This window comes from Thalassophryne amazonica, chromosome 6 (genome assembly GCF_902500255.1).
Source record: "Thalassophryne amazonica chromosome 6, fThaAma1.1, whole genome shotgun sequence".
In the NCBI taxonomy this organism is placed as follows: domain Eukaryota; kingdom Metazoa; phylum Chordata; class Actinopteri; order Batrachoidiformes; family Batrachoididae; genus Thalassophryne; species Thalassophryne amazonica.
This window is the reverse complement of record NC_047108.1, coordinates 91649158-91656155: the sequence shown is the minus strand read 5'-3', so window position 1 is coordinate 91656155 and position 6998 is coordinate 91649158.

Genomic DNA, 6998 nt, shown 5'->3' with positions numbered 1-6998 from the left:
GGTACTCTATTTACATCTGGTCCTGCGTCATTTTGCAAACAGCCGCTATTTTTACTTCTTCCTTATCCGCGAAATGGAGGGAAGCATTCAGCGGCTCTGCGGCTTTCCTGATATTTCCTCAACTTGAGTCGGTTGGTGTAACGACTGCCGCTGTTCCTCAGGGGTGCCCCAACAGAGTAACCCCCCACATAGGGGACCACAACCAGCACTGTGAGCCGCACCTAAGTGTTGGTCCAGCCTACTAGAGTGTCGCTCTAGGAGTGCCACTCCCCCCAAAAGATTGTATCCTCCTCTTCTCACCCATTCTTCGGGTGTCACGTAGTACTCGGCTGACTTCTTCTTCGGTTTGCTGCTTTATTCCCCAGGCGTCTAGTCCAGTGGAAAATAATGCATGAGGGTTTCTCTGCCCCTTTTTCTTGAGGAACTTTTTCTGCATCTTCCAGGGATTCTGGGATTTTTAGAACTTCTTCTATCAATTTAGCCCAAGTTGTCAATTCCCAAGGGCCAATCCATCTTTCTTCTGGGCTTTTGCTGTTGATCATCTGTCAGTCCTCCCATCATGTCTGTATATCCGGGTCGCTCCAGATCTCTATACACTCTGAACACCAGTGGAATTTGCACTGTGTCTATTGGAGGTCATAAGTTGCCCATACTCTGGATCATGGGACCAACTTTGATATATAGCTTTATGCAACAAAGACGGCTTCCGCTCACCACCTCCTGCAGCTGGTTACTTCCTCCTGCTAGTTGTTTCCAACATCAAATAGACACTTGGTGCCGTTGGACTCACGTCACCATGCCTTGATTCCCTTCAGCTTGATCAAGTGCAACTGTTGCTGCAGGATTAGCCCAACAGGCTTCATTGGTGTGAAAGGTCCTCAGGGGGTCCAAAAACCTCTCACTGCATCCTTCTGCTCTTGCCACATGCAGAATTCGTCCCATATGAGTTTTTGCTTTACACACCAGGCAATACTCAATTGCATGTCCATTCCAATAGCATGAGCACACCTGCATATCCACATCGTCTCCACGTATCTCCCACTGGGTGTAAAAGACCATTCTTGGCAACTGGGCTAGTCGGCATAACCCACATACAAGTGCATCCAAACCTTTACGGCTTGTGAAGTATTTGCTTGAACTCATATTTTGCCCACTTGGAATTGGGGGTTTTCTAATCCTAGGTCCCGACCATTGGACCGTTAGCGGTACTTCTTCGCGGCAAATCACACAGTGATTCTCAACTTTTTTCCATTGTAATATATCTTTTCACAAGATAAAAATCCTTTATTGCATGATATAGTTTTCTCAGGGCTCTGCCTGCCCAGAGGTCAGTTTTTGTTCTTCTTAAGGCAACCACCCCATTGACAGTGGCCACTCTGACGAAGGGTGGGAGATCTTGGGTGTTTTTGGCAATGTTTAGCTCCTGGTTTCGTCTAGTTAGGAGTTGGCTTCAGCTGCTCTACTCCTTGAATTCCCTTCTTCTTCAATTCTACTGTGTTGCTGTCCAGTATCTTCACTACTGTATCTGTGGTCTCATACCTAGGTTTAACAGCAGTGTTGGTTAGGTGATCTCGAGCTCTCACCCACACCTTCTGCCCAACCTTAAATGGGATCTTTGGTTCTGGTTCTCTGTCCCTTTTAGTCTGACTCCGCCCCACTTCCGGTGTCGAAAATGGGCGTTGGTTCAGTTCTTGCGAAGGGGTGGGCCTGCCGGCACGATGGCGGTCATTCAGGGCCTGTCCAATTTCCAGGGCCTTAGTACTCCATTTCCTTGTGTTAGCATTCTTCCCAATCCAGTTTTTCACCAGTCCAATAGCCCTTTCCACGACTCCATTTGCTTGAGGGGTGTATGGGGGCGAGTAAATTCTCATTACTCCATTTTCCTGGCACCATGGTCGACCTGAGCATTACGGAAATGTGTCCCATTGTCCGTTCTCAGCTCTCTAGGTATCCCCAGATTGAGCACACTTGATCCAACATGCTGATCACACTGCTGCCGTTGGCTTTTCTCACAGGCTTAACAGTCACATAGCCCGACATAGAGTCCACAAGCACCAACAGATACTTTTCTCCTTTCTTACCGGTCACCCCCATGGGCCTGGCAACATCCATGCATACTGATCCCCATGGAACAGTACTCTTTATGGTGAAACCATCCACCCTTTGTCCTCGTCGTCCTGCATTGTATCGACCACATACTTCACAGTCTTTGAGGACTCGGCAGACTTGGTTTCTCGGAATCCAAAGTTGCAGCTTCTCCAGCTCCTTCAGTGTGGAATGGTGCCTGCATGGCCAAGCGCTTCATGTACGGCCGCACACCTCTTTCACGGACTCTTTTGGAACTACCCTTCCCTTGGTGTCTGTTCCCACTTCTCGATCCCGACAACGACGAGTTTTCTCAGCTGCACATAGCGGTCCACTTCTTCTTTCCCACTCCAATGTGCTCCTTCTTTTACATGGGCCTTCTGATGTACCACATCTAAGTCCATTGTTAGCCTCAACTCGGCTATTTTCCCCACAAATCCATATGAGCTACAGACTTCCCCTTAGCCCTCAAATCCGTTTTCTTCCAAATAGATAAGTCATCTTTCAGGGCGTGTGCAGTAATGACTGTCTGTAACCACTTTAGCCCTTTTACTCTCCTCTTGGTTAACTCCAAGATTCCTTCCAGTATTGCTGTAACTTCTCCAGCTTGGGCACGCCTGGCGTTGACCTTTTTGACAATATTCTCTTTATCTTGATACTTCAGAATATAGCCCCAATAAGCTATATTGTCTGTACCCTTCTTCGACCCATCGGTGTACATAGTCCAGTCATATGGCTCCATAGGAGTTGCCTCTCTTCGGCAACTTCTTTGTCGCCGACTGTTTGGCCCAATTTCCAGCTCAGGGTCTAGCACGATGTCCTCCCACCTTCCCATCTGGCATTTGTGGCTTTAGTACTCTCAATAGTTCCTTTTCTTAACCGGTGGACTTGGCTTTGAGTGATAACTTTATTCCCTGACCTTGTGCAAGTTTCTTTTAACGCACTCCAGTATCTAGCCAGGACTGCCAGTTCTTTTTCTTCCGGTGGATATTTTCTCTCAATCGAAAAACAGAGTATAGCTCCACAAAGTTACATACCCCCTCCTTCGTTGCTCACTTTCTACCACCGAATCCTCTTTTTCACAGCTTATTTTGGCTAGCAGATGAGTAGTCAGACTACGCGGCTCCAGCCTAACTGCGTCTTGAATGGCTTTTCTTTAGCTTTTCCAAGCAATCCTGATCTGTAGCTGTCCAAATCCATTGTTTTTGCTCTTGTCCATTAGGTTTCTTCTTGAGACGAGCATAAAGGGGCTTTGCGTATCTCTGATAGTGTGGAACGGATCTCTCACATAGTTACATAATCCCAATATTTTCTGTAGGTCATTCTCAGATTGCGGTGGTTTAATCTGACTCAATTTCTCTTGGTATACTTCTGAGAGTCCCAGGTCTGATGATAACCTAGAATCCAAATAGTTAACCTTGAATTGTCCAAACTGACATTTCCTCAGGTTGAGTTTTAATCCCGCCTTCTGTGAGCTTCTGTATCACCTTTTGCAGCTGCATTAGGTGTTCATTTTCATCATCATCTGTGATAAACACATCATCGATTCTTGAAAGGGTAGTTGTAAAACAGCTAACTGATCATCTGCAGAGGAATGGTCTATTTGAAGAGTTTCAGTTAGGTTTTAGAATTCATCATAGACAGAAACAGCATTAGTGGAAGGTTACAAATGATCTTCTTATGGCCTTGGACAGTGGACTCATCTCTGTGCTTGGTTCTGTTAGACCTCAGTGCTGCTTTGATACTGTTGACCATAAAATTTTATTACAGAGATTAGAGCATGCCATAGGTATTAAAGGCACTGCGCTGCGGTGGTTTGAATCATATTTGTCTAATAGATTACAATTTGTTCATGTAAATGGGAATCTTCTTCACAGACTAAAGTTAATTATGGAGTTTCCACAAGGTTCTGTGCTAGGACCAATTTTATTCACTTTATACATGCTTCCCTTAGGCAGTATTATTAGACGGTATTGCTTAAATTTTCATTGTTACGCAGATGATACCCGCTTTATCTATCCATGAAGCCAGAGGACACACACCAATTAGCTAAACTGCAGGATTGTCTTACAGACATAAAGACATGGATGACCTCTAATTTCCTGCTTTTAAACTCAGATAAAACTGAAGTTATTGTACTTGGCCCCACAAATCTTAGAAACATGGTGTCTAACCAGATCCTTACTCTGGATGGCATTACCCTGACCTCTAGTAATACTGTGAGAAATCTTGGAGTCATTTTGATCAGGATATGTCATTCAAGCGCATATTAAACAAATATGTAGGACTGCTTTTTGCATTTACACAATATCTCTAAAATCAGAAAGGTCTTGTCTCAGAGTGATGCTGAAACAACTAATTCATGCATTTATTTCCTCTAGGCTGGACTATTGTAATTCATTATTATCAGGTTGTCCTAAAAGTTCCCTAAAAAGCCTTCAGTTAATTCAAATGCTGCAGCTAGAGTACTGACGGGGACTAGAAGGAGAGAGCATATCTCACCCATATTGGCCTCTCTTCATTGCTTCCTGTTAATTCTAGAATAGAATTTAAAATTCTTCTTCTTACTTATAAGGTTTGAATAATCAGGTCCCATCTTATCTTAGGGACCTCGTAGTACCATATCACCCCAATAGAGCGCTTCGCTCTCAGACTGCAGGCTTACTTGTAGTTCCTAGGGTTTGTAAGAGTAGAATGGGAGGCAGAGCCTTCAGCTTTCAGGCTCCTCTCCTGTGGAACCAGCTCCCAATTCAGATCAGGGAGACAGACACCCTCTCTACTTTTAAGATTAGGCTTAAAACTTTCCTTTTTGCTAAAGCTTATAGTTAGGGCTGGATCAGGTGACCCTGAACCATCCCTTAGTTATGCTGCTATAGACGTAGACTGCTGGGGGGTTCCCATGATGCACTGTTCTTTCTCTTTTTGCTCTGTATGCACCACTCTGCATTTAATCATTAGTGATCGATCTCTGCTCCCCTCCACAGTATGTCTTTTTCCTGGTTCTCTCCCTCAGCCCCAACCAGTCCCAGCAGAAGACTGCCCCTCCCTGAGCGTGGTTCTGCTGGAGGGTTGTTCCTGTTAAAAGGGAGTTTTTCCTTCCCACTGTAGCCAAGTGCTTGCTCACAGGGGTTCGTTTGACCGTTGGGGTTTTACATAATTATTGTATGGCCTTGCCTTACAATATAAAGCGCCTTGGGGCAACTGTTTGTTGTGATTTGGCGCTATATAAAAAAATTGATTGATTGATTGATTGATCGATGTAGACTGTTACTCCCAGATCTTTTAATATTTCCATTACTGCTGCTTGGAACACATTTGGTGAATTTCTGTATCCCTGCGGGAGTCATTGCCACACATAACTTTTCACTTTATGTGTGAATGCTGTTTTCCCTTGTGACTGTTTTGCTAATCGCAGGGAAAAGAATCCATTTGCCAGATCAATGCATGATTTGTATCTCTTAATTTGGAGCGTTTTCAGTGCTCCTTGGGGATTTATTCAAACTCGCTCTATTGGCTATTGTTCGTCGATTGAGAACCTTGAATTTGATTACTGGTCTCCAGCCTCCTCCTGCCGACTCTGGCTTCTTAACTGCTTGAATGGGGCTGTTAGTGATCGGATTCAATTCCCTCGAATGATCCCCAAGCTTCCATTCTTTTACTATTTTATCCGTTTCCTCAACCGCTCCAGGGTTCAAGGGATATGTCGCACTGGTGGATGTACTCATCCTTCGATGACATGAATGTCATTTAGCCCCCCAAATCTCCACCGTCATTTAAAATCGTGCTACTTTAGCTTTGGAGATAATGTTCCCTCAATTTTTCTTCCCCACTTCAGAGAAATCACTTTCTCCAATCTTTCCTTCTGTGACAGCTGGTACATCCACTTCTTTGTACCAGCTTACCAGACTCTTTCCAATGGAGTCATATCCATTCGTACGACTTTTGCCTGTAATTTTTTTCACTCGTCATTTTATCTTAGACTTTCGAAAGCCTTTTGGCGATGCAGTTCTCCTCAAATCCTTGACCGTTATCAAATTAAAGGGGCCTTTTATCCAAACTACCCCTTCCTATTCCCAAATGGTCTTTCCTCCGTTGCCGCATTCGCATACTGGATCCAGTAGATATCCCTTGGTCTCGAGGCTTCTGCGGGTCATGGACACCTCTGCTCCGTGTCCACCAGGTACGGTTCTCCATCCACATCAGTGTAGATATGTCCCCCTCCCAGTAGGCATGGTCTAGCGTGACCCGCACCTCCGAAGCCATTACTTCTTCTGCCCTCCCACTGCTGCTGAGCTTGGTGGACTTCCTGGAGGGCTTTCCTTTGTTCTGGAGTTAATTTGTCCGTACTCCTCTTTAGGGAGATAGCCACCGCTATGTGGTGCAGGTGTAGGTCATGATTGTGCGGTGGGGGTGGTGGACCTCTCCGCCGAGAGCTCCATTGTCCTGCTGGAGGCCTTTGATTATCCCTCTGTGGTGTTTGAAATGGGTGAGGAGGTGGTGGTTTAGGCACTGAATTTCTTTTCTCCACTCCCCCCCAGTTTTTTGTCCTGATCTTGTTTATTGCTCTCCTTCTTTCTCTTTTCCTCATAGAACTGCTGCTCCAGATCCCAGCTCTTCACCACCACGTCCATTTGTGGGACTGTAGTGCCATCTATGGGCATTTTCACAAAGGTTATTTCCCCTCTCTCTGCCCTTAGTGACCTCTCTCAGTGCCCTAACATAGCGTTGTGGCAAAATCGTCTGTTTTAGCCCATGCCACACTTGAACTAATGTTGACCTTTATGCTAGTCCAGCCTTAGCTGGAGCAATATGGGAATCTTCATCATCGGGATCTTCCAACACTAACCTGGCATAATGGTGGTTGTGCTGGTTCACCCCGACTGATGGGTTGACTGGTAACTTGGGCCAGCCAC